This window comes from Pseudophryne corroboree, chromosome 1, assembly GCF_028390025.1.
Source record: "Pseudophryne corroboree isolate aPseCor3 chromosome 1, aPseCor3.hap2, whole genome shotgun sequence".
Taxonomy (NCBI): domain Eukaryota; kingdom Metazoa; phylum Chordata; class Amphibia; order Anura; family Myobatrachidae; genus Pseudophryne; species Pseudophryne corroboree.
Genome location: NC_086444.1, coordinates 730,056,494 through 730,069,807, shown reverse-complemented (window position 1 = coordinate 730,069,807; position 13,314 = coordinate 730,056,494). Strand labels below are relative to the sequence as shown.

General features: G+C 46.1%; 1 protein-coding gene across 5 annotated transcripts in view; it reads left to right on the top strand.

The window, feature by feature from the left end:
• Window positions 1–514: 514 nt before the first annotated feature.
• The window catches only part of LOC134909211 (zinc finger protein 239-like), a 34,112-nt gene continuing 21,312 nt past the window's right edge, over window positions 515–13,314 (top strand). For 3 of the 5 annotated variants that reach the window (XM_063915866.1, XM_063915900.1, XM_063915894.1), the window contains exons 1-2: window positions 515–618; window positions 4,900–5,005. The gene's annotated coding sequence lies outside the window, so the exon portion shown is untranslated. Of the gene's footprint in view, window positions 619–3,757; window positions 3,983–4,899; window positions 5,006–13,314 lie in introns of all 5 variants that reach the window. The other 2 variants (XM_063915884.1, XM_063915873.1) reach the window with 2 other exon arrangements.

Here is a 13,314-nt window from a genome sequence, read left to right as displayed (position 1 = left end):
CGGGCAGAGGCAGCAGGTTACACTTGGATCGCGATCTACCGGTGAGAGCTCCGCGATCTACCGGTAGATCGCGATCGACGATTGGGCCGCCTCTGCCCTACACACTTGCCGACATCACTGCACGATATGAACGATCTCGTTCATTAATGAACGAGATAACGTTCATATCGTGCAATGTGGTGGCACCAGCGATGAACGATGCGCGGCCCCGCGCTCGTTCATCGCTGGTGCCCCGTCGACTGTGCATGCAGGCCAATATGGACGAACTCGTCCATATTTGCCTGCATTTCAAGTGACTGAGGGAGTGAAGTAACTGCACTCCCCCGGTCACTGTCCCCCCGCCGACGGGTCGCCCGTATCCGCCGTCGGGCAGCTCGGCAGGCGGAACGGCCAATGTGTAGGGCCCAATGACGATAGACTCCTGCCCGGCAATGGAGGCAGTACAAGATCGATTCTCTCGATCGTGTCACAACAGTTCAATTCTGCCGCCGCCGCCCCTTGTTTAGCGCTGAGCTGTCACATGGTGCGGGGACGTAACGCCCCGGCCCAGTCACATGATCACCATGTCATCAAACGTCCTTTAATCCCTTGGAAACTGGCATTTACCGTTCTAGACAGGTAATATTCTGTGTATAATCTGCTGCTGCTGCACCTGATACAGAGATGGTAGAAAATAATAAGGATGCACAGTATACAGTCATTGGTGGTTACTAATTGGTATAGTCAGACCACTGGTTTATAATTATAGCTATTGTGTACTGTAGGTTTTGTGCTATAGAACAAATCATGTTTTTCTCTGTAATGTGTACTGTACAGCTGTTTCTCTTCTTGTGATACCTGTGATGCTTGTGCTCAGAAAGACAGCAGCCTGCACAGTATACACAGTGGCTGTAGCAGCAGGTTTGCTATGGAACACAATGCAGAATGGAGGGAATAGTTGTGGCTATGGCATTGAATATGTGATAAGATCAAGAAAGAAAACATATACTAATAAAATGTAATGTTACAAAATGTCTTTAATGCTGATTCATGTTTACAAAATGTTGAAATTACAGTTCTGTGCTAAATGTAAACAAAAAATATTATTGCAGGGTAGGCTGGGTGCAGTGTCACGCAGATCTAACAATACAATGCAATTCCAACATTAAATGTCACTATACTAAGGGGTACATTTAACAACAAGTGATATCTCGTTATCACCCGTTACGAATGTAAAATGGTGCTCCGGCCAATCTGCTCCTTTTTAAAAATGACAGGAGCAGTGTTGCCAGAGCACCATATAACAAAAATATCAGTCATTGTTAAATCTGCCTCTAGTAATCAGGAATGTTGTGTATGGATTTGCCTCTTGTGATCTTGATGATTAAATAGTAATTAAGTAGTTTAGGATATAGCGCTTAAAAAGCATAAATCACTCAGATGCAATAAGTTGTTAATGTTGTGAAGATGCGCAATACAGAGTCGCAGATTTCACACTATGCCCTGTAGGTAGATGAGAGAGGACCGACTGTTCATATGATGTTTTCCAGAAAAAAAAACCCTAAAACTAGTTGTCAATTTTTAAGTGATCAGAATGAACCTTTTATTAATTAATGCATATCCTAAAAATATTTACATTATTATATAGGTACTCAGCACTGTCATTATATCATTATGATGGCTTCTCTTTGTATCAGTAAGCAGCAGTTTACACACCATGAAATAATTCGAATACATGCATGTTACAAACATTCAAGTTACACTATCAACTTCATATTCCCAATTCCTATAACAAAACATTTATTATACATTAGACAGTAAATAAGAACATCCATACTGTTCATTTTTATCTGGTACATTTGACATTGGATTGTCTAAAGATCCTCCAGTTAATATTACATCAAGGTGACTTTTAAGACATTAAAGAGATATAATATTTTCAAGGAGCTGTGTACATATTTTCTTTCATTTCTCCATTTTAAGTTACCTATAGCCATTAAGCTATATATGGCCAAGAATAGCTATATATACCTTTATACAAGCTGACTTATTTGTGTTAGGGTGTATACACACTAGACGATGTGCCCCTCCGTGAGCGACATCACCTAGTGTGTCCCCCTCCCGGGCTGGGCCGTCGAACGTGGGAATATACACCGTGCGATATCACACAGTGACGTCATGCTGCGGTCGGCTCATACATGCAGTTTTGGAAGATGAGTCCAAATTGAGCTGCATGTACGCCCGACACCGAGGGTCGTTAACGACCCGCGGGGCTGCACATCGGGTGTGGTATTGAAAGTCGACAGTAACTAGGTCGACAATGTCTAGGTCAACCACTATTGGTCGACAGTAACTATGTCGACAGGGTGTCTAGGTCGACAGGGTCTTTAGGTCGACATGTTCTAGGTCGACAGGTCAAAAGGTCGACATGAGTTTTTAATGTTATTTTGGTGTCGTTTTCTTCGTAGAGTGACCGGGAACCCCAATTAGTGCACCGCGTCCCCTCGCATGGCTCGCTTCGCTCGCCATGCTTCGGGCATGGTGCCTTCACTCCGCTACGGCTTCGCTCGGCACAGATTACCGTTCCAATCGTAGTCCACGTTAAGTATGAAAAGGTTCAAAAAAAGAAAAAAATTGTGAAAAACTCATGTCGACCTTTTGACCTGTCGACCTAGAACATGTCGACCTAAAGACCCTGTCGACCTAGTTACTGTCGACCAATAGTGGTCGACCTAGACATTGTCGACCTAGTTACTGTCGACTTTCAGTCCGGATCCCCTGCACATCGGCCATCATCCGCTGCATACACACTGGGCAATATAATAAACGATATCGCTCAGGAGGAGGAAAATTATCAATATTGTTTAGTATATCGCTAAGTGTGTGTGCACCTTTAGTGTGTTTTAGAATCATTCAGAAACTTTATGAATAATCTTGTCTTTTCAAATCCATGTGTAACAACTGTTAACTGTTGTGGAACTTTGCTTTAGTAAGGTATACTCATACCATAAGCTGGCTGCACATGTAATTGATTGAGCCACTATGGGGAATTTGGGTAAATGCTATTAAAAATTATTGGTTCATCTTTCTTCGTGGGTTATGGCAATCGCCCAATGTTTTACAGTGGCTGCTTACGTTAAACAAACTATAATTAGCACAGTTAATGAGATGTGCTATTTGTTAGATCATGGGTCTTTAACCTGCGGCCCTCCAGCTGCTGTGGAACTATACATCCCAGCATGCCCTGACTCAGTTTTAGCATGCCTTAATAGCAACATTGTTGCAGGGCATGCTGGGATGTGTAGTTCAACAGCAGCTGGAGGGCCGCAGGTCGAAGACCCATGTTTAGATAATTGATAATGGTCTGTGTCTGTGATTCTCTTGCAACCATATTAACAACTCCCAGTATAAGTTTCTGCAGCCACACTGGGCAGTGATCCTGTTATGCAGTTTTTAGGCATAGAGACCTGAACGGTGAGAGGGTAGGCAGAGTTAGTATTGTGCCCCACTGTCTTCTTTACTGTACATAGAGTAAACCAGGCTGTATTCATTACCACAGGGATTCAATAAAGCAAGATACATGCAAGTAGGGCTCTGGGAAAAATTAGATAGAAAACGGGGTATCTTGAATAAGTGTTATCTCAGGTAAAGAGTTCGGTACATTGACAATATTGACATGGTTGTAATGTCGACATGTTCATGATGTTGGACTTGCTAGTTTATTGACATTGTTAGAATGTCGACATACTGTTTTTTTGTTTTTTTTCTATCCTAACAGTAACCCTAACCCATATGGAAATGTCAACAATCTGTCAATGTCAATATAGTGAAGGCGTCAATATTAATGAAGTTTACTTTTTTCTTCCATGTCAACATCATGCTTTCGACTTGTTCAACATTGACATAATGACTGCATACCCAGGTATCTATGAAAACAGATGTAGCTGCGTACACCCTTTCTGTGGCGTGGCTGCGCGGTCACACGTGCCGTGGCATACCGCAGGTCAAAGAGCTACGCTGGATTGCATCTATTTGCAGCCCCATGTATTCCATGCATACTAGTCGCAGGCACATTAGCAGCGCAAGCTTTGCCGCAAATAGGATGCATTGCAGCAAAGCAGAGCGTGTGTACATCTGTATACAAATGAGTAACATTACTATACAAAACTGTTACCACTGCATCAGAACATTTTTGTGTACTGCATCTAAATTTAAAGTCACAGGACAACTATTTTTCCCAAAGTAGAAATGTGAAGAGTTGACTTTATATTTCTGTTCTGGAATCTGTTTTAGAATGTCAGCAAAGGGCATAAAAGAATTAGGGAGTATAACATTGCCTTCACATGAGACACAATAATAGTAGTCATCGGCATAGCTTACTCTCTATGTCAGGTTTAGCCAAATACCAGTATCTACTATTGTCAGCAGTTAGAGATTTACACAACTATCATCGTCTTGTTGTAGTTAAAATATTATATTCAAGTTCTGTGAATCAAAAAAATCTGTTTTTATTTTGGTAACCTCCAGTTTCCCATAGCCATGATTCTTAACCTGCAGATATCAGATCATGAGGTGTAACAGGAAAAAGAATTAACCCTTAAAATAATGTTTTTAAAGTTGTTTGAAATATCTAAAATTATACTTGAATGTGTCATAATTGAATACTGTCCAGTTTTGGTGTTCTGTTGTGTTTTGTTAAAGAACTAAAAATGACTTTTGTAGTTGTGGTTAGTCTATATTGTGCAGTAATTCATTTCCAGTCTGTATTTTACTGGGTAAAAGGAAAGATATGTGAAAAGTGATTTTTTGCTTCCTAATTATTATAAATATCATAAAGTTTCTTAATTGTTTTATGGCTGATGCCTAGTGCTAATATTGGTACATAAATTTTTATTTTAACCTCTACTTATTTATTTCCAGATACCTACAAACCCTGAATATTGTTCTGAAAAAAAGAGATTCCAATAAAAGAAAATGTATTGTATCGATCAGATTAAGGAACATAAAAAGAGCCTCTAATTACTGGGTAAATTTATGTAGAGAATGTAAAGGACGTAACATTAATTTTTATTCTCTTGTACTAAACACCACTACCTTCTCCTTGAGAAATAAACTACCCTCAATTTTCTCTTATGTCCTAGGGGATACTGGGAATCCATTTAGTACCATGGGGTATAGACGGGTCCACTAGGAGCCATGGGCACTATAGAAGTTTGATTGTGTGTGCTGGCTCCTTCCTCTATGCCCTTCCTACCAGACTCAGTTTAGAACATAGGTTCTCAAACTCGGTCCTCAGGACCCCACACAGTGCATGTTTTGCAGATAACCCAGCAGGTGCACAGGTGTATTAATTACTCACTGACACATTTTAAAAGGTCTACATGTGGAGCTAATTATTGTGGTTCTGCGAGGAGACCTGCAAAACATGCACTGTGTGGGGTCCTGAGGACCGAGTTTGAGAACCTGTGGTTTAGAAAATGTGCTCGGAGAAGCCGATCACATCTCTGGAAGCTCCTGAAGAGTTTTCTGCATTTATTTCAAAAGTTTGTTACTTTCAGGCAGGTCTGGATGGCACCAGCCTGCCTGCTTCGTGGGACTTGGGGGGGAACGGCCCAACTCCATTAAGGGTTAATGGTCCCGTTCCCTGCTGACAAGACGCTAGCTCTTGAGGGAACTATTTGCAAGCCCCACCACGGCGAGCGTACATTTCCGCAGCACGCCGCCACACCTAACAGAGCCAGAAGAATGAAGAGTGGTGAGTACTAAGCAACAGCTCCTCCAGAGAGACTCCAGATTACCTCAGCAGTACCAGGGAGTCATAGCAGGGGGGGAGCAATTTCTAGTGTACTAAGTCCCTAATCTAGTACTTAGTCTGCGACCCAGCTAAGCTTGGCATTATCGATAAGGGCGCCGTGTGCTGGTTCCATAATCTCTGTGTCTCTCTGGAAGGGCTCTTTGTGGATTAATTGTGCATTTAACCTTTTCTTGTGTGTGTGCTGTCACTACTGCAGTATGCCAGGCAAAGAGTGTATTTCATGTAAGGCACAGTGTTCCTCTTCTCCAGGGCGTACACTAGTGTGTACTCAGTGTAGTATCCCTTCTCAGGCTAGTGGGGCAGAACCAGAATGGCTGGACAGCATTAGGGTAATGATTTCCACCATTTCCACAAAACTATCTCGCAATGAGAAGGAGACACAATACTTAAGGCAGTCTATGGCTGAGTTTATGAAAAAGGACTCAGTAGCCAGACCTACGTCTCAGTCCTCTACCATTTGTCCGCAAAAACGTACTTTGGCCCATATCCTGCATTCTGACTCTGATGATGAAGGATACGGTTTGGAGGTGAGTAGGTAAGAAGAAAAACCCACTCTAAGAAGGCTTTCTTTGTGGTGCACTCTTTTATTGACTTTTGTTAATTTTTGGATATACATTTTAGTATAAATTAGTACTCTGATGATGAAGGGTCAGAAGTGGAGGAAGGTGAGATAGGAGAGGGTACTCTGTCGCAGGGTGTAGAGGCTCTCATTGAGGCTATCAAAGAAGTCATAAATATCCCTGATAAGGTGACAGAGGAATGTGAGGAATCTTGCTTTAATATAAAGAAGAAATCCTTAGCCACTTTTCCTGTGTCAAAGAAACTAAATACCCTGTTTGAAGAACCATGGGTAAATCCAGATAAGAAATTTCAAATCCCTAGACATTTGTTATCACCTTTTCCTACTGAGTATCGGAAAAAATGGGAAAGTCCACCAATAGTGGATGCGTCAGTCTCTCACGTAAAATTGTATTGCCTGTCCCTGGTGCAGCCTCCCTAAAAGATGTGGCTGATCGTAAGATTGAGACTACACTCAAATCTTTGTATACTGCTGCTGGGGTGGCTGTGTGGATTCTGAACCTACCAAAATCTCACCTGGAACCAACGCAGAGGCTTTATTTCCTGGGAATTATACTGGACACAGAGTCTCAGAAAGTGTTCCTTCCCTTGGAAAAGGCAATGGTAATCCAGTCAATGATTCGGGCCGTCTTGAAGCCGACCCGGATCTCAGTACATACGCCTTCTGGGGAAAATGGTGGCTTCTTACGAAGTATGGAAGGTTTCATGCATGGCCCTTCCAGATGGATCTGTTGGACAAGTGGTCTGGATTGCATCTTCACATGCACCAGAGGATCCGCCGGTCGCCAATAGCCAGGATCTCCCTCCTGTGGTGGCTACAAACTTTTCACCTAGTCGAGGGTCGGAGGTTTGGGATTCAGAGTTGGATTATGCTAAACACGGACACAAGCCTCAGAGGTTGGGGCGCAGTCACCCAGGGGGTACAGTTTCAGGGAAGATGGTCAAGTCAGGAAATAATCCTTCCAATAAACATCCTGGAACTCAGGGCTATCTACAACGCCCTTCTGCAGGCCTCATCTCTTCTTCAGAATCAGGCCATTCAGGTCCTGTCGGACAATGTGACGGCGGTGATGTACATAAACTGACAGGGCGGAACGAAAAGCAGAGCCGCAATGTCAGAGGTGTCAAGCAAGAATTCTCCTCTGGGTGGAAAAACACGTTGTGGCGTTATCGGCGATCTTCATTCCGGGAGTAGACAACTGGAAAGCAGACTTCCTCAGCAGACACGACCTACACCCGGGGGAATGGGGCCTCCACCCGGAGGAGTTCCGGAGGTTGACACATCGGTGGGGCTAGCCACAAATCGACATAATGGCTTCTCGACTCAACAAGAAGCTCAAGCAGTATTGTTCCAGATCGAGAGACCCCCAAGCAGTGGCGGTAGACGCTCTGACAACTCCATGGGTCTACCGAATGGTGTACGTGTTTGTCATGCCGCCGTCGCGGCCGCCGTACTTGCCTCTCCGGGGGTGCTGGCTCTCCGGGCGGCCGTCCTTTCTGGCGGTCTCCGGCACCCGGCGCTCGTAGTGTGGACGTCGCGGGTGCGCCCGGCGTCCACTGGGGTACGGGTGACGTCATCGGCGCTTCCCCAATCAGGTGCTGGCGGGAAGTACAAATTCAGACGCCGGGCAGAGCTCCGGCGCCTGAGTATCATCGTTACTGCTGCTGTAGTTGTGATCTCCAGAGCTCCCGTATCCCTGTGGCGTCAGCGCTTCCAGACGAACCTCCAGCACCTCCGTGCCTCCAAGCACCTCTGTGCCTCCAGCACCTCCGTGCCTCCAAGCACCTCCGTGCCTCCAAGCACCTCCGTGCCTCCAGCACCTCCGTGCCTCCAAGCACCTCCGTGCCTCCAAGCACCTCCGTGCCTCCAGCACCTCCGTGCCTCCAAGCACCTCCGTGCCTCCAGCACCTCCGTGCCTCCAAGCACCTCCGTGCCTCCAAGCACCTCCGTGCCTCCAAGCACCTCAGCGTCTCCAAGCGCTTCAGCGCCTTCAAGCACCTCAATGCCTCTAGCACCTCATTGCCTCTAGCACCTCATTGCCTCTAGCACCTCAGCATCGCTCTCAGTGAGCTTATGGTATTCTTCACCAATTCATCAGCACCTTTGCAAGTCTTGTCTTTCAGGAGACCTTCAAGCGTCCACCCGTGCCTTCTGCCTACCGTCCTAATCCTGCATGAGGAAAACCTACATTCGGCCATCTCTACTCTGCGACCCAGTGACGGTTCCTCTTCCCGGTCACCGGATGAAACCCCGAGTCCACAACACTTCCAAACCAGGTCAGTGATAGTGTTTCCTCCACTTCCTCTGATCCCAAGAATTCTAAAAAGAATAAAGAGGGAAAAGGTTCAAGCAATCCTCATTGCTCCGGACTGGCCTCAAAGGGCCTGGTATGCGGATCTTCTCGAGATGCTGATCGAAGATCCGTGGCCTCTGTATCTTCGAGAGGATCTTCTACAACAGGGCCCATTCATCTGTCAAGACTTACCATGGCTACGTTTAATGGCATGTCGGTTGAACGGCTGAGTCTAGCCAGGAGAGGGATTCCTGACAAGGTCATCCCAACTATGATCCAAGCCAGAAAGGGGGTAACGTCAAAACATTACCATCATATCTGGAAGAAATATGTCTCATGGTGTGAGAGCAGACAATATTCTGTGGTGGAATTTCATCTGGGACGTTTCCTGCATTTTCTGAAGTCGGGAGTGGAGGGGGCCTACGTCTAGGCTCCATAAAAGTTCAGATTTCGGCCTTGTCTATTTTCTTTCAGAAACAATTGGCTTCTCTCCCTGAGGTCCAGACATTCTTGAAAGGTGTTCTGCACATCCAACCACCCTTTGTGCCTCTCACGGCACCTTAGGATCTCAATTTGGTGCTGCAGTTCCTCCAATTGGACTGGTTTGAACCGTTACGGGAGATTGACGTAAAGTACCTTACGTGGAAGACCGTCACACTGTTGGCCTTGGCTTCCGCAAGACGTATGTCGGAGCTAGGGGCGTTATCTTTCAAAAACCCCTACTTAATTATCCATGAGGACAGAGCTGAACTCAGAAATCGTCAGCAATTTCTTCCTAAGGTGGTGTCCGCATTTCACACCAACCAACCTATTGTGGTTCCGGCTGCTACGGACGCCTCTGCTGCTTCAAAGTCTTTGGATGTCGTAAGGGCTTTGAAGGTCTATGTGAAGAGAACAGCTCGTCATAGGAAATCGGACTCGCTGTTTGTTCTTTATGATCCCAATAAGATTGGGTGTCCTGCTTCGAAGCCGTCAATTACACGCTGGATCAGGCTCACTATCCAGCATGCTTATTCCACGGCAGGTTTGCCGATTCCAAAATCTGTTCAAACCCACTCTACTAGGTTGGTGGGTTACTCTTGGGCGGCTGCCCGGGGTGTCTCGGCTTTACAGCTCTGCCAAGCAGCTACTTAGTCGGGTTCGAACACGTTTGCTAAGTTTTACAAGTTCGATACCTTGGCCTCTGAGGACCTTCAGTTTGGTCGGTCAGTTCTGCAGGAACCTCAGCATTCTCCCACCCGGTTTGGGAGCTTTGGTACTTCCCCATGGTACTAAATGGATTCCCAGTATCCCCTAGGATATAAGAGAAAATAGGATTTTTATTACCTACCTATTGTGGTGCCAGTGGCTACTGACTCCTCAATTGCTTCAAAAGCCTTGGATGTTGTGAGGGCTTTGAAAATTTATGTGAAGAGGACGGCTCGTCATAGAAAATCTGACTCTCTGTTTGTCCTCTATGATCCCAAGAAAATTGGGTGTCCTGCTTCTAAGCAGTCGATTTCATGCTGGATCAGGTTCACCATCCAGCATGCATATTCTACGGCAGGATTGCTGTGTCCAAAATCTGTTAAGGCCCACTCTACTCGTAAGGTGGGCTCTTCATGGGCGGCTGCCCGGGGTGTCTCGGCTGTACAGCTTTGCCGAGCAGCTACTTGGTCTGGGTCGAACACGTTTGCTAAGTTTTACAAGTTCGATACTTTGGCCTCTGATGACCTCAAGTTTGGTCAAGCAGTCTTGCATGAGCCTCCGCGCTCTCCCTCCCGTTCTGAGAGCTTTGGTACATCCCCATGGTACTAATATGGACCCCAGCATCCTCTAAGACGTAAGAGAAATTAGGATTTTAATTACCTACCGGTAAATCCTTCTCTCGTAGTCCGCAGAGGATGTTGGGCGCCCGCCCGCCCACCGCTTCGTTTTCCTGCATTGGTTTTGTAGTTCAGTATTGCCTGGTTCCTAGGTAAGTTCTGCGTTATTTACTGTTTCTGCCTGTTGTGTGAGCTGGTATGAATCTCACCACTATTTGTGTATTTCCTTCTCTCGAAGTATGTCGTCTCCTCGGGCACACTTTCTAGACTGAGTCTGGTAGGAGGGGCATGGAGGGAGGAGCCAGCACACACTTTTAAACTCTTAAAGTGCCAATGGCTCCTGGTGGACCCGTCTATACCCCTATGGTACTAATATGGACCCCAGCATCATCTACGGACTACGAGAAAAGGATTTACCGGCAGGTAATTAAAATCCTATTTTCACTTCTTAATGCATCAACCCCTTAGCATACAGCAACTGGGAGCTTGTGCTGCAAGCCTAACCTGGAAAACAAAATCACACCAAAAAATTAAACCCCATGTTTAATAATCCTTATTTCTCCTTCATCCACTAGGGAAGTCTATAGTATACACTAGAGCACAGGTTCTCAAACTCTGTCCTCAGGACCCCACACAGTGCATGTATTGCAGGTGTCCTCACAGAATCACAAGTTAAATAATTTGTTCCACCTGTGGACCTTTTAAAATGTGTCAGTGAGTAATTAATACACCTGTGCACCTGCTGGGTTACCTGCAAAACATGCACTGTGTGGGGTCCTGAGGACCAAGTTTGAGAACCTGTGCACTAGAGTATAGCGGGGTGGATGAGTGGAGCCTGGCACTTTAAATTCTTCAGGATTGTAGTTGGCTCCACCCCCTCTGTAGTGCACCAGACTTCAGTTTAGATTTGCGCGTGAGGTAGCCTGGTGCTTATTAGGGCTGTCTCCAGCCATTTTACATTTTCTTTTCTTTTACTTTGATTTTCTATCAAGGCTACAACAGGCAGACCGCAAGCAGCAGCTGTCTGCCTGCACTGTTGGAAACCGGCAGAGGGGACCCGCCACAGCTAACTGAGCCTTGTGTCCACCCTAGCGACATGGTCATTGGACCCTGTGTCTCCTCGTGCATCGGTTGGCTTAGGCAGTGGTGAGTATAACCTACCACCCTTGATAGGTGGTTGGCAGGTACAAGCGCGGGCCCCCCAACTTAGTTAGATATATAGACAGCCATAGCGCTCAGCTATATGAGTGAGCACTATGGTCAGAAGTTTGGCTGAAGGTGATTGTAGTAGCAGCATTAATTTGTCCCACAAAGCCTACCCGCAGCTCACATAAATAGCCCGCAGGTAGTTTTAACATAGCGCTGTGCTTTGTTACAAGCGCTTCAGCGCCCACAAGTTAGAATTATAGCGTTCTCGGGGCTGGAGGTGGAGCTTAGCCATGGTACTGTCCTATCTAACAACCCCTCTTTCATGGCTGCGCTGAGGGTTACCACTGCTAGTTGGACCACATCACACACACATACATAGCTCACCACGCACATTGCCCACACACATACATAGTATACCACACACACAAACACATTGCACACACATACATAGCACACCACACACACACACACATACATAGCTCACCACGCACATTGCACACACATACACATACACCGTATACCACACACACATTGCACACAAATACATAGCACAGCACACACAAAAACACACACTTCTTTCACTGAAAAAATTAAAAAATAAATACAGCTGCCATCATTTCTCAAATATCCCCCCCTGCCGGCACCTGCACCCCCAACATGTGACAGAGCTGCTCCAGGACACACCTGGCGACAGCTCTTCCTCATGGAAACTGCCTAGGAGGGGTTGCGCGCTGGGGATTTCCAGGTACTCAACTCCCCCCCACCCCACGTGCGTGTACTCCTTGTCTAAACTGCTTGTCTGTGCACTAGGCAATCTGACACAACAGCTTGAGACCCTGGTAACAATAAACCCCTTCAGCTCAAGTTTACTTTTTCCGACCGTGTGAGCAGATGAGGATCTTTCTCATTCATCCATAGGGGATACTGGGATGATGATATACAGTGGGGTATAGATGGGTCCTTGGAGCAGGTGCACTTTAAATATTTCAAACTCAGTGTGTGTGCTGACTCCTCCCCTCTATGCCCCCTCCCATCAGACCAGTTTTAGAAAAAGTGCCCTCAGAGCCGGTCACACTCCGGAGGGCTCCAGAGTTTTACTTTCATTTTTACTTTATTTTTAGTTCTCTTTAACAAACACAGGCAGGTTGTTGGCTACTACCTGCCTGCTACGTGGGAACTTTTGTGGGGGACCCGTTCCCACCTATCAGAGGTTTGGCGCCCGGGTCTCGGCTGATAGTACATCAGTCCGGGTTAGCTCACAGGCAGCCATGTGAGGACTTGCTCTGGAGTCGTCTGCAGCTCGCTGCCACCCTTAAGCAGCTGAAAATGACTGCAGTGAGTAGGAGCATCCTGCGCTGCTAGTCGATCAGAGTTGATCGCAGCAGCAAATTTGTTAGCAGTTGGGCAAAACCATGTCCACTGCAGTTTGAACACCCTACCCAAATCTATCTCTCTCTGCACATGTTATATCTGCCCCACCTGCAGTGCACATAGTTTTGCCCAACTGCTTACAAATTTGCTGCTACGATCAACTCTGAATTAGGCCCAGTGTACTAATGATTCAGCCTCACAGTCAGCCGGCAAGTCACCATCCTGGTGTCAGCTCTCATTGGAATAATGTTGGATGTCTCTTAAGATCTGGCAGCTGGCGGAGGGGACAGAGAGGTCTTACACACTCAGCCTATGTAGCCCC